Raw genomic sequence first — 20363 nt, 5'->3', positions numbered from 1 at the left:
ACTCAAAATAAACAGAAATCACATCTTTGTTTTAGAAACTGCAGTTTACGAAGAATTTTTAGCCAACACCAAAAACATTAGGTATTTTGCATTTTGTAGGAAGAAATTTTAACTATAGTTTTATTTTTTTGCTGACATGAAATTCACATACAATATATTATCTCCTTTCATTGTATACATTTTAGTGCTTTGGAAGTGAATTGCACACTCATAGGTTTTCCAAGCCTAATTTTCACAAACTTGGATTTCTTCAAATAGAAATGCTATAAATTTTAGAACAGATATTAAAATAGATATAAAATTGAGTTACAAGAATTTGTCCTGCATACATCTTCTATAGGGTGTCTTTTCAAAATTTGTTTTGAGGAATTATTTCAGGTTCTCACTCATACTGTCCAAGTGCACAGTCAATGAACTACATTCCTGATCCATACAAGTTTTTTACTTCTCTTTAATACATACATAGAAGTGTAATAGCTAGAACATATACAATTCTCTTTGACCTTTTGAAGACTTGAAAAATTGCTTAATAAAATGACTGCAGTATTGCACAAATCATTCTACTATGCGAAGTATATCAATTTCTCCACAAATGCATTACTATATTTTGTGTCATCTTTTTATATTATGGTCATACTACTGAATTTTCTTTTTCTTATTTCTTAGATACTAAAGAGGAGCTTAATTCATATGCTCCTCCTATTGACTATTAATTTACATATGTTCTTTATAGAAATACCCTGTTCGGGAAAAATTTATACAGAATTAGAAGATATAATAGTACTTAAGATTCAGGATCACTGTAGCATTAACATTGTAGCATTAACAAATATGTGCCCTCTATCTGTTGGATAGGTTTTCACTACTTTCATAGAATTAAGAAAGATCATCAGTTGATATTAGTTTATTCTTGCTTTTCTTTAGCCACTAATGCTTTCCATGTCAAATTTTTGGAAACCGTTACTGATCCATTGTCATGAATTTTTACATGTATGTTTTGTAGGATTTTACAACTCACATTTAGTTTGATAATCATTTTTCATTTAAAAATTTTTGTATAAGGTTTGAGGTAGTAGTCTAAGATCATTCTTTAAAACTAGAGAGGCAGTAGTGCCAATATACCCATTTAATATTCTATTTTTATTTCATTAAGTCATGGCATCCTTTTCAAATCTATTGACAATAAAACTAAGAATTTATTTTTGATAAATCTGTTACATTCTTCTATGTGTTGGTTCTTTCACTAATAAACATGGTAATAAGATTCAAATCTAGTTAGAGTGCTCAAGCTACACCATTTTACAAGATTGTTCTGATTGACCTGTATTCCTTGAATTTACATACAAGTTTATTGAGCAGGTGGACCAATATTCTATAGATATCTAGATTTTTGATAGTCACTCATATTTGCACCTTGTGAAAACACAAGACCCCAGATATTATATAGTGAAAAACGTCTTTGGAGAATGCTTCAAACAACTAAAATTAATTTAGGAATGAGTTAAGATTTAGATAACACTATAGAATAATAAAGTTGAATGATAACGACTACAGAGAAGAGTGAAAGGGGATAGAATGATGGACCACCTAGGAGCTGTATGTCATTGTTATTGTGTTTCAAAAACAGAAAGACTTCAGAGAAGAGAAGGAGGAAAATAATCAAAGGGTCCTTAATCAAGTTCTTTTTAATCCACCTAATAGTGTGGACTGAGAGTCAGAGAAGATAGGAAAAATAAAATAGAAAATAAAGCATTATATAGACCTCTTACAATGTAAATAAATTGTAATAGCAATATGATAATTAATTTCCAAAGAAATAAAGGAAACAATAGCTAAACTCTAAAGGCAAAAAGAATGAAGAGAGAAAAGAAGCAAAGTAAAACCTTTATCAATAACAAACACAAGAATTTGGAAGTGAAAAAGCAGTGGAAATACTCTAAATAACAATACAAATTGCTAACGTGGATAGAAAATGTATCACATTTAATCATATATAATTTTGAAAAAACATACTAGGAATGAAAATTTTAAAGTCATAATTTAAAACATTATTTACATTATAACTACACAGTATAGTTCAGTGGTAAAATCTTGACCTAATATATGTGAAATAATGGTGTGATCTCCCAAGCATTACAAAGGTACACACAAAGCACACACACACACAAAAACCATATAAACACACACACACACACACACACACACACACACACATACACACACATACCACATACACACATTTGAAATATTGATATTATAATATTAAATAGAGGAAATTATTACAAATATTAAAAATTGATTAATATATGAAATCATAATATTGCTCATACTATTTAAACATTTAGTAGAAATCAAATAATCACAATATACTTGGATTCTTATAGATTAAGTAAATGGAAAATTAAGAAATAGAAGACATGAGAACCTTTGTAAATAAGTTTTAAATAATAAACATTTTGAAACATGTATCCTTTAATTTTGACAAAAGATTAATGTTACTGGTGTTTAAGTCTCAAGATTTAGAATATGATAACCAGGTGCTCTATATCTCGCTATGGGTGGCTATATCTCAAATCATTTCACTCTGGATATTTTTATGATAAAGTCTCATAGTTTCTCAGGCTCTCCCGAATTACAAACCCTATTCACAGTTCCTACCATAGGTAGAAAATGGAAGACCCAAATCACCATGCCCAGCTCAAACTTTTTTTTTTTTAATTCAAGTACAAATATTTACAAAAAAGTGACCAGGAAATGAAGCCTTTCATAATATAGTATGTTATTCTTGAAAACACAGTAATTATTTGTTACCTGGAAAAATATGTTTAGAACTATAAGAAAACCAATTTATGTAAATTCACCAACCATATAATAATTAAGAAAATAATATTAAATATTCACATGTTAAATGTTTTAAAAGTAACATATATGTGAATAATTTACATGTGTAAAAATCATGCAAAATTAAATGAACTAATCCTACAACTCTGAAAAAAGAATTATCTTAAAAAACAAGAAAATAATTAATTAAGACCAAAATTTGAAATATAGAAAATAAAATGAAGTGTACCTTTTAGTTGACTTAAGTAACTGTAAGCCCTTTTTATATCAATTTTATAATAAAAATATGAACAAAGAAAGCAAAAGTACATTTGAACAATACCAACAGCAAAAGCATCAGTAATTGAGTGTCCAAAAAAATCGATGGAGGAGATAACAATATTCCTTCCAAAAGAAATGTACTCATTACCTTAATTATGTACCTGTAACCCCTCTGTACATTACCTTTAAATAAAATTATATTGAAATTAAAAATAAAACAGATAATATAGCAATTAAGAATTCTTAGAAGCCATTAGTTAAAAACTTTATAAAAAACTGCCCCAAGTAACCAAGGAATATATTTTGATGATACTGTTTAAATACTTAAACGTCAGCAGAAAAGCAAAATGTTTAAAATCTTTTACAAATAAAGTAATAAATCAGAATATATTACTATAATAATCATTGAATGGATTTTTAGTGGCAGTCAAATATGTAAGAATGAGGCAATATGCCATTCGTTTGCACTTAATAAGTGAGAAAGAATTTTTTAGGTCTTTTAAACTATACCATAAGTTTAATGAAGAAGCTATTCTGTCACATCATATGATAATTAGATAAAGATGATATTGGAGCAAAGAACAGATTGTACTAAGTTTTGGGATGTTAATGTATGTACTTATTTTGGTTTTGGAAAATTGTGAGGATTTCAACTTGTTCTTGTGGAAAGGGAACCCCTATCCTAAAATTAACCACTGATATAATTCCAGCCTAACAAGAACAATAATGCTAGGCTGGCATTATATCAGTGGTTAATTTTAGGATAGGGGTTCCCTTTCCACAAGGACATGCACCTGATGCATCAATGGCATCCGAGTTGCACACCAACTTGTCTAGTTTCCTGGATCCTGCAGTCCTTCCAATTTTAGTCTCTAGATAGTGCAGGATGGTGGAAATGATCCAATGCACCCAGGTATAGATTGGGAAGGAACTCCCCTAAAATTTGTCCTGCTTTTTGTTCTCAAGCCTCCTAAGTAGTTAAGAGTATAGATTGGAGCCCCTGGTGCCAAGCAGTAACAGTATTTTTAAAGCAATTAGACACATAGATGACAGGCTTGTGATTACCTCAGGAAAAGGATAAAAAAGCAGTGAAGCATAGAGGACAGACAGAATTTTACCTAGCTACTCAGAGGGTGAATTAGCTTAGCTAGCTACTCGGGAAGCCGATATCTGAAGACCACTGTTCAAAGCCAGTCCAATCATGAAAAAACATGTGATTATCTCCAAAAAACCAGAAGTGCAGCAGTGGCTCAAGTGGTAGACCACTATCCTGGGGCACAGATGCTTAGAGCAGGAATGATGAATGCATGCATGAGCACATGAACATGCACGTGTGTGTACACACACAAATGAGTATTTCAATGCAGAGTTCTTTATTTTTTTACCTTGCTGTACTTTATTTCCCTGTATTAGTTCACAAATTAAGAAAATTAGCAAAGCAACTATTTACATACAACTCATCATGTTTCTCTAAAGTCTACTCTCTTCATGGCAGCCTGCTTTTATTTGACCCAAAAGTAAATTATTCAGGAGATCAATTCATCTCCCTCAACTCTGTAATGTTGGATGATTGTTTAAGTTCTTCCTAGTAATGTAGTTTTGTGAATTCCTGCATCAAGTAGCATATTTCTTTCATGAACAGGGAAGCCTCTGGGAAAAAAAAAATAACTATAGATTTTACTCCTCCTGGCAAGCATCTAGAAATTTATTATCTTCATATAACCCATGATCTGTCTGTGTATGCCAAAGACGGCTGTGAATATAAAAAGACCCTTCTAAGCGCATAGAATTCATATACCATTAATAGGTATGAAGGGTTTTTTTTTATTATTCTGAAAATACCATACAGAGGAGTTACAATTACATGGGCAAGATAATGAGTACATTTCTTATCTAGCATTGTTGCCTCCTCCTTTGTTTCCCCTTTCTATCCCTTTCCATCCCACCCCTGCTGCCCCTCCCCGTTATTCCCCACCTTGGAAAAGTTTTAAAGTTCGTTTTTCGACATAACATCTTGTAAATCTCATTGTTACAATGGGTCCAACTCTATTCCTTCTTAAACGATTTTTTTCCCCTTCCCCTCCACAAATTATACCAACATAAAATACAGTGAAAACAGGAGTTATATCGTGGGGGAGGGACATACAAAGCAACAAAAATTCATCTTATAAATATATTACAAACAATCGCATGAAAGAAAAAGATATTTGAATAATTATGTTGGGGTACATTTCACATAACATCAATGAATCTTACCTTTTCTGCTTGTCTCAGACATATACTATTTACTACCAATAAGGGAAACTATGGCGCCTATGTGCATTTGGGCCTGGCTTACTTCACTTAATATAATTTTTTCCTAGACTTTCATTTTCCTGACAATGGGGAAATGTCATTCTTTCTGATGGAGGCAAAGAGTTCCATTGTGTATATATACCACAATTACTTGATCCATTCATCTACTGAGGGGCATTTGGGTTGGTTCTAAGCTTAGCTATGGTAAATAATGTTGCCATAAACATATTGTGCTGGGAGCTTTAGTGTGGTCTTCTTTGTGATCATTTGGGTAAATGCCCAAAAGTAGGATTGCTCGGTCATAGGGGAGCTCTATGTAGAGTCTTTTGAGGAACCTCCATAACACTTGCCAAAGTTGTTGACCAAGTTTACACTACCACCAACAATGCAGTAGGGTTCCCCTATCCACATCTCCTCCTGAATCTGTTGTTATTACAGTTCTTGATTTTAGCCATTCTAACTGTGGTGAGGCGGTATCTCAATGTTGTTTTGATTTGCATTTTTCTATGGCTAGGGAGGTTGAGCATTTCTTCATGTGTCTATTGGCCATCCTTCTTTCTTCTTCAGAGAAGTTTCTCTTTAGCCCAGTATTTATTGGGCAGTTGTTTCTTTTAGGATTTGTTGTTGGGGGATTTAATTTTTTGGCGTTCCAAGTATATTTTAGATATGAGACCCTTGTCCGTTGTATGGATAGTGAAGATCTTCTCCCAATCCGTAGGCTTTCTATTGATCTTGCTAGCTTTGTCTTTGCCATGCATAAGCTCTGCAACTTCAGGCAATCCCATTTGTCCAACCTTTCTATGATTTGTTGTTTCCGGGTCTCTATTAAGAAAATTTCGTCCTTTGCCAAGGAGAGCTAGGGTTTCTCCTATTCCATCCTGTAAAGTTTTCAGAGTGTCTGTTTTGACTCCGAGGACTTTGATCCATTTGGAGTTGATTCTGGTGCAGGGTGATATATAAGGATCTAGCTTTAGTTTTCTACAAGTAGTTAACCAATTTTTCCAGCACCATTTACTGAAGAGGTTGTCTTCCTTCCATTCTATTTTTTTTAGCTGCCTTATCAAGATAAGATGGCTGTAGTTCTTTAGGTTCATTTCTGGGTTTTCAATTCTGTTCCATTGGTCCTGAGGTCTGTTCTTGTGCACTGGCACAAGTACCAAGCTGTTTTGATTACTATGGCTTTCTAGAAGAGTTTGAAATTTGTTATTGATTTTCTTCCAGCACTGTTCTTTCTGTTAAGGATCGTTTTTGCTATACGTGGTCTTTTATTGTTCCATATATATTTTTGGATTGCCTTTTCTATTTCCTTGAAGAATGAGGTTGGAATATTGATAGGTATCACATTCAATTTATAGATAGCATTGGGAAGTATTGCCATTTTTATGGTGTTGATCTTTCCAATCTAAGAACATGGGTTTTTTTTGCCACTTTCTAAGTCTGCTTTGATTTCCTTTTTTAGGTATTTAAAGTTTTCATCATAGAGGTCCTTCACTCATTTGGTTAAGTTAATTCCTAGGTATTTCATTTTTTGTGGGGCTATTAGGAATAGAGTTGCTTTCCTAATTTCAGCCACAATTTTCTCATTGTTGGCATACAGAAAAGCCATTAATTTTTGAGGATTAATTTCATACACTGCTACTTTGCCAAAGATTTGTATCACCTTGAGTAACTTGGGAGTGGATTCTTTAAATACAAGATCATGTCATCTGCAAAGAGGGGGAGTTTTACTTCTTCTTACCCTATTGGGATCCCCTTTATGTTCGCATCTTGTCTTATTGTTGTAGATAGGCATTCTAATACTAGATTGAAGAGCAGAAGAGAGAGTGGGAATCCTTGTCTCATTCCTGAGTTTAGAGGAAATAGCTTTGTTTTTCACCATTGAGTACAATGCTTTCTGTAGTCTTGTCATACACAGCCTTTATTGTATTGAGGAATGTTCCATGGTTTCCTAATTTTTCCAGGACCTTCACCATAAAGGGGTGTTGGATCTTGTCAAAAGCTTTTTCTGCATCTATTGAGATAACCCTGTGGTTCTTATCCTTGCTCTTTTTGATGTGATGAATTATGTTAATTGATTTGCATATATTGAAGCAGGTTTGTATTGCTGAAATGAATCCTGTTTGCTCGTGGTGTATGATTTTTTGGATGAATTGTTGAAATCGATTAGCCAAAATTTTGTTGAGAGGCTTTGCATCTATGTTCATGAAAGAAATGGGTCTATAGTGCTCTTTCTTTGATGAGGGTTTTGGTATGAGGGTAATGATGGCTTCATAGAAAGCGTTTGCTTTATTGGGGAGTTACATCCGTTAATATTGAGAGATAAGACTGAGAGGTATTTGGATGTTCCTGCCATTTTATCCTCCTTCTTGGGAGCTACGCCTACTGCATTCTTCCTATGGTTCTTGGATTCTGTTTGGGTGTGGTTTCTTGGCCTTTATTGTGGTCTTGTGGTTTTCTATGTGTAGGACATTAAGTATCTTTTGTAGAGCTGATTTGATGGACATATATTGTTTGCTTTTCTTTGCTATGGAAGATTTTTATTTTACCTTCAGTTATGAAGGAGAGTTTAGCTGGGTACAGTATTCTTGGTTGATAGTTGTTTGTCTTTAGGGCATGACATACATCATTCCAGGCTCTTCTTGCTTTAATTGTCTCTGTTGAGAAATCTGAGGTGATTCTAATTGGTTTTCCTTTATAGGTGACTGATCTTTTCTCCTTGGCAGCTTTAAGGATCTTTTCCTTGATCTGAATTGATCCCGTGTGGATTATAATGTGATGATGGGATGTCCTGTTCTTGTCTGGTCTATTTGGAGTTCTAAAAGCTTCTTGTATCTGAATATGCCTATCTTTTTGCGTGTTGGGAAGTTTTCTGCTGGGATCCTGTTAAGCAAATTTTCTAGACCATTAACTTCTGTCTCTATGTGCTCCTCTACACCCATTTCCCTCAGATAAGACCTTCTGATGGTGTCTTCCAAGTGTTGAATAGATTTATCATATTTCTTGAATTTGTCTTGGATAGTTGTATGTTCTTTCTCTGTAATACCTAGGCTGTCTTCAATGCCGGGGATTCAATCTTCTGCATGGTCTAACCTACTGTCAAGACTTTCTACTACATTTTTTCATTTCTTTTGCTTCTGATTGGTCGGTTTTTATGGCTTCAAAATCTTTGTTGGAGCTTTGTTTTAAATCTTGTATGAAATTCTTTACTTCCTTAATTTGTGTTCAGTGTTTATTCTCAAATCACTTAGTTGAATGGTTATGGTTTCCTTGGACTCCCATTGCTTCTGTTGGGCTCCATTCAGCATTCTCTTTGTGGTCTCCCTGACTCCTTTCAGGTGCCTGTTTATGGATTCCATGAATGCCTTTATTGATCTTTGTCTATGCTCATCCCGCTCTTGCAATTCTTGTATTACTCTTTGATTAGATTTCTCACGTTCATGCAAATCCTGTAGTTCTCTTTGTTTGATCTCAGCCTGCTCATGCAATTCCTTTATTTCTCTTTGAGTGTTCTCAACCTGCTCAGACAATTCCAGTATCAACCTTTTAGTATCTTCCTCAAGCCCATGAGCTTCCTGTTTTGATCTTTGGTTTGCCTCCTCTCTCTCCCTATCAAGCTCACACTGAGTCCTTTGCAGGGTTTCAATCATTTCATTCACCATGTTTACCAGTATTGTTTGTAGAGCTTTTTGGGAACTCTCCTCTGGATTATTCATTATCTGTTCTATCACCTGATTATCTTGAGTGGGAATTGAGATACCCGGACTTGCCATTTTTCCTTGTGTTTTTCTTGTTGTTCTGCCCATTTGGGATGAAAGTAATGCTAACATTAAGGCAAACATCAACCAAAGTCCTGTAATTACATAGTCAAAAGTCTGCAGATACAATCTATTTCAAGAGATACAGTATATTCAACATGTATTAATGGGGTAAGAATAGCAAAGAAGAATTTGAAATTTGAAATTATTATGTTTAGGGAGAAAGGTGTGGAAAAATAGGGATAGAGGGATGTGGATAGGTAAAAGGAGAGTGAAATTAACAAAGTCCTACTCTCAAGAGGGAAATGGATTGGAAAGAATGAAAGGAGAGAGAGAAAAAAATTGAGACAAGAAAAAAATGGAAAGACAAATATTTAAATTTAAAAAGGGAAACTCTTAAAAGTAATGAAAATTTAAAGAAGTGACATTGAGAGATGAACGGGGATAGGATGAGAGGAGGGGAGGGATAGAAAGGAGACCTGAAAAACTAAAAAAATAATTATTTGTGGAGGGGAAGAGGAAAAACAAGTCGTTTAAATAAGATACAGGTGGACCCATTGCAACAATGAGAAGTACAAGTTGTCATGTCGAAAACGAACTTTACAACTTTGGTGGGGGGGGGAGGATTAAATGGGGGGCAGTGGGAGGCTGGGAAGGAATGGGAAGGGGAAACAAAGGAGGAGGCTACAATGCTTGATAAGAAATGTTCTCATTATCTTGCCCATGTAATTTTAACCCATATGTACAGTATTTTCACAATAAAAAAATAAATTAAAAAATACTTCAAATATTGTATAGGTATAAATAGATAATACTGCTATTAAGGAATTTAATCCTAAGAAGTTTTGAATTAAGGAATACATTTATGAATTAAGTATGTACACAATGGGGGATAAGGTCTTATAATCAATGACAGGTATATATGAGGATAAGCAGAACAACAAATAATTCATGCAAAAAGAACAAAAGATGAAAAAGTAAAATCAATGAGAAAGAAAGAACAAAAAATACCTAAAGGTCAGTAGAGATTTTTTTTTTAAAAAAGCACATATACACCTAAAATAGGAGTTATAAGAGGAAGAAAAAAAGATTAATAAAAACAATTTTTTATAATTAAAAAGTAAATATTTTAAAAGATATAAAAAAAGACTTCTTTGATTTTGTTTTTGGGGTGTTGATGGGAAGATCCTGTATCTCCCTTGTGTCAGTAACCAGTCTCTTGGTGGAGTCTCTGCTTTGCTTATGGTGTTTCGTATTCTGTGGCTTGATTGGTTTTTTTAAGTCAGTTTGTTTGGGCAGGCAGAAAAAATTCTGTTGGTTTACCCAGAAGTTTGTGATCTTCCTCCTAGGCTAGTTCAGTGGGAGGGAGATCTGCTTTGAGTATCACAAAAGAGGGAGATGGCTGTTTCCTCTAGTTTGGAGTTGCTGTGAAAAGGCTGGGTTCTGGGAAAAGTTGAGGCCTTTCAGAAAACAGTAGCTTTTCCCTGAGGGGCTAGCTTCTGAGACATTCACAGAGCCCAGCCTGGAGCCATTCTCAGGGTTTATGTTTACTGAGTTTCAATTGATTGTCAGGGCTGCTGTAGAGAGGAGCAGCCTCTGGCTCTTTTTACCCAGTGAAGAAAGCCACTCCTTCATGGGTGTAGCTTTCTCTGCCTGGTTGTGGAGTTCAGAATGGCAGGTCAGGGTAGGTACTTGTGACTCGCTAAATGACTCTTTTGTTTTCATCAAAGGACTGAGTTGGAGCTAGCTGCTTAGCCAGGCCTTTGTCTGTATCAAAGATGGATATCTCCGCTGTTGGGGGGAGGAGTGGCCTTCCCTCCTCTGCTTCCTTTGAGAAGCAGTGAGAATGTCAGTTTTGTACTCACGCGGGAGTGTTGGTTCCTGGGTAGCCTATGTTCTGCTATCTGCAGGATGAAGATATCTGCTATTTGTCAGTTCTTGTTGGTGTTGAGTAAAATCTGCTCACCTGCTGCATCTGGCACATTTGTCCCAAATTCTCTGGGTTGTAGGTATGGTGGCTATGGACGCCACCACAGCCGCCACAGCCGCTGCAGCCATGGCTGCTGGAAAATGCTCACATCTGTCTCCTTACCTGGATTTTCCCTCTCTGGCCAAACTCTCTGTACTGTGATGCACACTTGGTGTGCCTAGGACTGTTCACTGGAACATTAGAACTGCTTTCTCTGCGAGAACTTGTTTAGCCACCAGGTTCTCCTCTGCCATCTTCTCGAAATTCCTGAAGGTGTTTAAATGTCACTAGAATTGTTTTGGAATAAATATTTTTTACCTTGACTATCTTGAGAAAGAAGATTTGGTTTCTCAGCACTATTGGTAAGAACTTGAGTGAAAGAAACAAAAGGAAAAATGAGGAACAACTCAACACATACATTCAAAAGAAACAAAACAACCCAAGCAAACCCAAATTAACTCAGTACTCAAGAACCTGCAGGAAATTCAAAGGTTTTTAAAAAATAGCTATGATAGGGGCTGGGAAGATGGATCAGTGGTAGAGCGCTTGCCTTGCATGCATGAGGTCCTGGGTTCGATTCCTCAGCACTACATAAGCAAAAAGAAAAAAGCCGGAAGTGGCGCTATGGCTCAAGTGGTAGAGTGGTAGCCTTGAGCTGAAGAGCTGAGGGACAGCGCCCAGGCCCAGAGTTCAGGCCCCACGACCGGACTCAAAAAAAATAGCTATGATAAGCTTATGAAAATCCTGACTACATGGGAGCCTACTGTGGTGAGGATAGTGGTTAAAGCTCAGACTGGACCGAAAGATCTGTACAGGAACCTGTTATTCTAAATTCCAGGAAGAATAACACGAAGTAGACTGAGCCCACGATCATACACAAGTAGGAAGTGAGATTCAATCTGAAAGTTAATCAGGATAATTTAGGGCTGGGGGCATGCCAAAGTGGTAAGAACATCCATTTAGAAGACACAAGACACTCAATTGAAATTCTAATATTATGGGTATTAAAGAACAAAAGCTATGACTTTAAATAATTGGAATAATTGCAAGATTTGAATATTGAGTGGAGAAAAATCCATGAGAGAGATAGAGTTTACCCATGTTGCAATGCTTTCTACTTATGTGATAATATTATGTGGTACTCCAGGTACAACAGAGTTACCTTGCAATGAGCATGGATGTGCATTTGGGTGAAAGAAATACTCTACTTACACAGGTGTAAATTAAATACTTTTTGGGGGTAGATTTTAGTTCTTGAACTAAGAGCCTGGGTGATATCTCTGAGTCTTTTCTCTCAAGGCTATCACTCTACTACTTTGAGCCACAGTTCCAATTCTGATTTTCTGTTGGTTGTTTGGAGATAAGAGGTTCATGGACTTTCCTGCCCAGGATGGCTTCAAACCAAGATCGTCAGATCTCAGCCTCCTGAGTAACCAGGATTCCAGGCCTGAGCCGTCCATGTTTTTAATAATTTAGTAAATTGTAGTTACAGAAGTTAAAATTTATCATTATAACTTTTATAATATATGTGTGTATATTTATATCAATGCATACATATAGAAATATTTTAATGTGTTTTTGTATCTACAGTAGATTTATGAAATCATCCTTCATTACAAAATAACATGGAAACAAGTTTAATGAGGAGCAGAGCATAGAGAAAAGTCACGTTTCTTGTTGAATGAAATATGAATTGTGAGAATCAGTTTGAGAAAACCATTTAACAAAATGGATAATGGCTATTAATTCCAATCCCTTTATTTGCCCATATTTTGCATCCTCACACATGAGTGTCAAAGTCAAACCACACATTTTTGCCTTTGTAGTTAAATCATGCTATAATTTAGGGGATAGGTGAAGTAATCAAATAAAAGATTAAAATAATAGTAAGTGATGCTATGAGAGCTGAAAATTATTTTAAATATGATAGTAGCTAATTAAATTCCATATCTCTTACTTTTACTCTATTGTCATATCCCTCATTACCACATTAGGAAAGTACATATAAGATTCTCACTAAATTATGTGTAAAATTATGAAAAATGTATTAAAAGAATATGGGCACATCGGGGCTAGGAAAGTGGCTCAGTGGTAGAGCTCTTGCCTTGCATGCATGAGGCCCTGGGTTTGATTCCTCAGCACCACATAAGCAAAAAGAAGAAAGCTGGAAGTGGCGCTGTGGCTCCAATGGTAGATTGCAAGCCTTGAGCAGAAAAGCTGAGGGCCAGCGCCCAGGCCCGGAGTTCAGGCCCCTCGTCTGGACAGAAAACAACAACAACAACAACAAGAATATGGGCACAGTGTGGTTTTAGCTGATTCAGACCTGTAGGGGGTAGTGTGTTTTTGAGAACTTGAAAAACCTTGTGATGGAGATGAAGGATGTGCTTATTCTGGAAAATTGGCTAGAGGGTTGCTCCCAGAAAAACAGTGGTGAATTCTTCCCAAAGGTTACAGTAAAATCAATCTCACAATTATGTTCTCTACTGCACTATTCACCATAGAGAACTTATGGAATCAGCCCAGATGCCCTTTAGCGGAGGGATGGTTGGAGAAAGTGTTGCACATATACACAATTGGATTGCACCCATCCATTATAAAGACCGTTACAGCATTTGCAAATAAATGGATAGATCTAAAATTATGTTAAGTAAACGACGTCAGAGCCAGACACACAAAGGACGCGTATTTGGAAGCCAGAATTTTATGCAAGTTAAACAACAGTATTAATCAAAGCATGCTATTTGCAGAGGAGTATTTAAAAGGTGTAATTTCTTATAAAATTGAACTTTTAATCCAACAAAATGAATACCAGGAAACTATCACTTGGAAAATGTGAGGGGAAGTCAAAAGGAAGGATTAAAGAGACTTACGGAAGTAGAGAGTGAAGCCATAATATTCAATGCAGATAGTATGAAACTAGGAAAAAATGAAAGTGGGGTGAGGTTTGGAAGGATGTGAGAAATTTATGTAAAGATCCATCATACTTAAAAACTGATTCATTGAATGGAAAACCCTTCGTACAACTATTTACTAAAAATATAATGAAAAACAATGGAGACATCTGATCTTAACCCATGAGTCAATATGATAATTTCCTTCTCAGAAATTTTCTTTGCAGGTATTATCCTCATAATAACAGAAAAGTGAACAACGCAATGAATATCAATACATCACTTTGCCTATCCTAAATAGACACAATATAAAAATCACAGTACAAATATTTGAATATATCACATGATAAAATAACAAGTAGAAAATATCAAACTATGATTGTTTTTCCAAGTACTTTACCTTTGGTATCTAATTTAATCCTCACAATAATCCCATAAAGTAGAACTACTTCTATTTTTAATTCTAAGATGATGATATGTAAGTCTTCTGAGTTGGAATTACTAGTACAACATTGTACACACGGTAAGTGTTAGGCTGCGGTCCATTCCCACCATATCAAATAACCTCATTCTATTTTATAACTAAATTCCAGCACTCAGTCTACTAATTCTAGGAAAATTTCCCAAAATTATTGTGCACACTCTAATAATATTTCACTTTATCTTTGTTAGAAAATAGGTAACTAAGCCGGACACCGGTGGATCACCCCTGTAATACTAGCTACTCAGGAGGCTGAGATCTGCGGATTGTGGTTCAGAGCCAGCTCGGGCAGGACAGACTGTGAGACTCTTATCTCTCATAAACCACTAGTAAACTGGAAGTGGCACTGTGGTCCAAGTGGTAGAGACCAGGGACAACACCCAATCCCAGAGGTCAAGCCCCATGACCAACAACAACAAAAAAAGAAAATAAGTAACTGTAATATGAAAACTCCAAGTTCATAATCAATTTATACCTCCCTGGTGAAAGGAACTGCTAAACTATAACATTCTTGATTTCTAGCTCAAAATACTATAAATCATATTTTATCCCTTCACTCAACACTGCACTGCCTGGGGACCCCATCTCTGGTTAACACAGTCTTACTGAAAGAATGACCTGCCCAATTCCTGATGGAAACAGACTGCAGGTCTTTTGGAGCAATTGTTTCCATATTGTAGCTCACCTAAATTGTTTACCATTAGAAGTATTTTGATTGAAACATTTTGAGAGAAATGTACTACTTTATAATGTTATTAAAGAAAGACTGATATAAAAATCACTTTTCACCCCAGATAAATATTTTACCTTTCGTATACACAAAAATGCAGTCTGACATATTAATGTTAGGAATGAGAGGTTAAAAATCATAGGCACCAAGACCTAAGTATGAATTAAAGACTCTCCAACTTGTGAATACAATTGGTTTAAAAAGACATCAATACTACTGCATTTTTTAATTCCCTATGATAATGATAATGATTCCCTATGATAATGATAATGAAAATGATAAACTCTTAACACTTAAAAATAACTCATTTTCTTGGGAGTAGGACACATAACACAAGGTTAATTCTAATCATTTAAAAAGACCTTTATTTATACTAAACATTCACTCATAACTATAAAGATTCTAAAACTAACTGAAGTACAGAGACACAAAGGAAATAATTTAACTGCATCATGTACATTCAATGGACTGTTAATAGAAAACAAAGTTATACTAATAATTAGCTTACCCAATTCACTTACATTCTTTTATTCTATTCCATTTACTTTCATAAAAACTGGGTTTTCATAAAATGATGCATGAAAAAGCCTATATGCCCACTTACATTTTCAGATCTTAACAATATTTATTTCAGAAATTTTAGCTCTATAGTCAATGAACTGAAATAATACTAAAATATTCAAAGGACTTTTAGAAATTGCAAGACTTCCTCTGGGATGTTATGTATATTGGAAAAGATATTCAAAAAGCCTTATTTGTTAAAGTTGCCATAGTTACTCCCACAAAAGAGCCATTGGTAAAGATCCCTGTGCATGTACAAAACACCTTCAAATGCATACACAATCTGGACATGACACATCCTTTTTGTTTGTTCGTTTTTGGAAGGAATATCTAACAAGCATATCAACAATACTTATTTTGTCAATAAGATGGGATATTCAAACGTAATATGGGTTTGATTAACTCTTAGTGCGAATAGATATGGTCTTGCAAAGAAAGTGATTTTCTACAGAAAACCGGAAAGAGTTTATCCAACTTGTGTTTCACAGGAATAACCAGAGAGTAACACCTGTTTGGTCACGTCGGTCCAAATCACTCCATGAGTGTATATTAAAAGTATAACCAATTTAAGAGGTCAAATATGAATTTTGTACTGACAATCATCTTACAGCAATAACTTACTACCTAATTATGTCTGTATCTTCTTACCTCACATACAATAAGAGCTGAAAGCGGTCTCTTTATCTAACTTAATGCTGTAAATGCTTTGATTATGATGACTTTTTTAGTAGACAAATAATATGTACAGAAGGGTGGTTCCACTGAAATGACATGACAGAACACTGATAAATAAAACATTGCAACACAGTTAGCTCTTTTCAGCCTCACCCTGTCCAGATTGGCAAGCAACATTGCAACAGCACACGCACACATATACATGTATACACATGTTCGCACATGCACACACACATGTACATGCATGCTAAATTCAGGATTTATTGTACAAAAAAGTTCAAATAAAATATTAGTGATTAGGACAAATGATAATATGCCTTATTACAAAATAATACATGAACCATCACCACCCATGTTACATTTTACCTGCCTCTCCAAATGTGACCACTTAATTTATTTTTAATTAATTGATTACCTTATTTATTCGTTTGGTGCTAATACTAGGGCTTGAACTCAGGGCCTGGCTTTGTCCCAGAATTTATTTTTTGTTTCAGTTTTCTCAAGGCTAGCATTTTACTGCTTGTACCATAGCTCCATTTCTAGCTTTTTCTGGTTACTTTCAAATCAGAATCTAATGGACTTTTTTTTTCTTGGCCTGCTTTCAAACCACAATCCTCAGATTTCATCTTTCTGATTAACTACTACTAAAGACAGAAGACATCAGTGTGGCTTCTAATTTTTCCTCTGTAGTTATCAAATGCACATACTTAAATAGTAATTTAAAACTGAGAGTATAGAAGCAAAATGTACAGTGATGATACTGTCCTGTCAGAAATTCAAGTTAGTAATGTAAATTATTCTTAAGACCATACACAAAAAATATCATAGTATAGTGTAAGAGAACTCACTATTGAACATATGAGCCTTAAGAGCTTTCTAATAGATCCATTATTTATTGTTATCCAACATTAGAAAAATGTATGAGGCATTGGTAAAATAGAAGTCCTTTGCATGACTACATATATTCCTTGTTTTTTTTTTTTTAAAGACACTTGCTTTCATTTAAAAAGTAGGCCTGTCTATTGTCTTCATGTGATTTCAATAATTGAAAGTGCTTAGTGAGAAGGTCAAAATGTATTAGTAGTCCTTAACTATCAATTCTCATTTTTCTTCTTGGAGAATATAATGATCAAATCAATAATTCAGAATCAGAAATCAATATTTCAGAATCATGCTTCCAGTGCAAGTGGATCACCAGTAAGAAATCCTCAATACCAATTTCCACAAAGTTTTGTCACAGATACAATCTCCCTGCCTTCTCTAGCTGCTTTACTACCTTACTATTTCTTCATTATACAGGAAAAGTGTGATTCACCTGGTTTCAGTCAGATCTGTTGCTAGAATTATCAAGGAATTAGTTTATTGTCTGTAATTTGGTCAAAGTTATGTCTCTTTATGTAGGCTACTATAAATGTATTTACTAATTTCAAGTAAATACATAAATTCTATTCCCATCTTTTTTATAAAATAAAATTTTGTTTGCTCTATAAATTGATCAGAGGCATGGATTTTGTGGCTAGCTAGGTCATTGCACATCATCTGTCTCTCTCTCCCTTTCTTGGTTCTCATAGATAATATGATTGCTCCATAATTATCCTAATTTATTTTGCTTTCATATTTTTGGTTGCATCATTTCAGTTTTTGCTCTGCCATTTCCCAAATCATTTATATAGAAGGCGTTATTTCCTAATTTCTCATTCCTAGAATAAGCTGCACATGAAGACATCACTGGTCCTCATTTTCAGTGTGTACATTTGAATACGGAGGAACATCTTTCCTCTGCTCTCCATCAATTCCCTACTCTCCAGTGAGAATAATTTCGAATAGTAAAATTGGAAAAAGAGAAAATAAATCATGGTGAATAAACAGTTGCGGAAAATTCACTGGATATTTCTGACCAGTTCAACCAATGTGAACTATTAGGAAAATACATGGACATCTCATTCCCACTGGCACTCAAAGTTTCTGGTTAGGCAATTCTTAGGAATATGAAGAACAAGATGAAAAAATAAGGAATGATAACAATTGCAAGAAAAAAAATGAAGAAGGATCCAAGCAAATTTCTTCATTGGGCTGCCAAAAATATTCGACTTACTACAATGTGGAGAATTCTTTCCCAAAAGGCCACTCATGTGAATAGTAGGGATGACGATGAGTATACCCATCTTCATCGAGAAGCGTACAGTGGACAATTAGACATTGTCAGTGAGTTGGTGTCTCAAGCGGCACATGCAATAACTGTAGATGAATGGACACCCCTGCACAGTGCATATACGTGGAATAATACCAGAGTGACTTCTTTATTACTTCATCATGATGCAGATACCAATGCCCAACTAAAGGCCTCTTGTCCCCCTTACATCTTGCTGCTGAGAATTGAGCTAGCAAATATATGCTTGATTTCCTTCTGTTGAACCATTATATAAAGCAGGCCTGGAGAACAACATAGAAAAAATTGCATTTGATATTGCCAAAAGGATAAGTATGTATCACTACCTCTATGAAGTTGTGGAAGGCTGTACAAATTGTTCACCTATGTCCTAATGGTCAGGTTAAGTTTCTTAAATTTCAAAAATGCAAGTCGATCTTTTGTGTCCCTACAAAATATTTTCACAATCCAAATAAGAGCAATATGTTTTATTTTGGTCTGTCATGGGGCTTGAACTCTGGGCCTGGGAGCTATTTCTGTGCTCTTCAGCTCAAGGTGAGCGCTCTACTACTTGAGTCTCAGCTCCACTTCCAGTTTTCTAGTGGTTTATTGGAGATAAGAGTACCACAGACTTTCCTTCCCAGGCTGCCTTGGAACCATGATCCTCAGATCTCAGCCTCTTGTGTAGCTAGCATTATAGACATAAGCCACATGTGCCCAGCAACACCAATATTTTACTGTAAAAATTCATGGATTCCGCAGAATTCTTCCAAGTGAATTGCCTGCATTGGATGTCAAAATGTATTCAATAGTTTTTGTATACATGTATAATGATTTCTTCAGAGTTTGTGATTTTTTAATCAGAAACAATTTTAACTTACCTGTTGAAATGAGTAGTACAGAAACTAAAATATTTCTGGTGCTTGTCTGAAAAAGTATATTTTAAAATATTCTATATTCTATGTTTGCATAATGTTCATAATTTATTTTATTTTCTCCTAGATATACTTTGAATTCTACATTATTTTATAATATTGAGGTTCATTAATGTGTTCTTTCTGATTGTATTCCATATAGAAACAGTTTGATTCCTTTTTTTCTAGGTCTTAATATTATTTTTCTTTGGGATAAAATGACAATGTTGTCTAATTTGAAAAGTTTTGTATATTTTATGCTATGTAAACGCCTTTCTGAGGTGAATATTTAATACACTGATGTCAAACTGAATTTAATTATATGAATTACGTGTATTGTTACAGTTGTAATTTTGTTTTAATAACTGTTTTTCATTTCTTGCATCTGAAGAATGAAACATATGGAATACTTCTCAAATTTTCATGTTATCCTTGTGCAAGTGCCATGTTAATCTCTGCATTGTAATTTGAGTATTAGTGCTGCTGAAGCATGTAGTATCCTCTAAATTTAAGTAGTTAATGATGCAATCTTTATACAAGCCTATATCTATGGGTGCCTACTTGTAACAAGGAAACCGTATTGTTCCTAACAATGCTATCGATCTTATTTTCCTAAAATTCTGTGAATAGTAGAAAAAATTATATTGATCAATCAATTGCTCACATTTGCAAATTTTTTTGTCAATGACTATCTTAAGTCTTTTTATTTGGAATTTGATCATACTCTCAATTATTTATAGATAGGTCCAAAGGTGATGGCTTTTTCAAGTACTTATTTATCCAACTGTGTTAGCTATGTGGACCTAATGGATTCAAAGTAAGCATTGCTTAAGAGCTACTT

At 34.8% G+C, this 20363-nt stretch overlaps 1 pseudogene; it reads right to left on the bottom strand.

The window, feature by feature from the left end:
- Nucleotides 1-19917: 19917 nt before the first annotated feature.
- Nucleotides 19918-20014, bottom strand: LOC122121707 (annotated as a pseudogene).
- Between the last annotated feature and the right edge of the window lie 349 nt (nucleotides 20015-20363).

This window comes from Dipodomys spectabilis, unplaced genomic scaffold (assembly GCF_019054845.1).
Source record: "Dipodomys spectabilis isolate Male_0828 unplaced genomic scaffold, ASM1905484v1 ptg000193l, whole genome shotgun sequence".
Lineage (NCBI taxonomy): Eukaryota > Metazoa > Chordata > Mammalia > Rodentia > Heteromyidae > Dipodomys > Dipodomys spectabilis.
The sequence above is the reverse complement of the archived record's forward strand: the minus strand, read 5'-3'. Positions and strand labels throughout refer to the sequence as shown.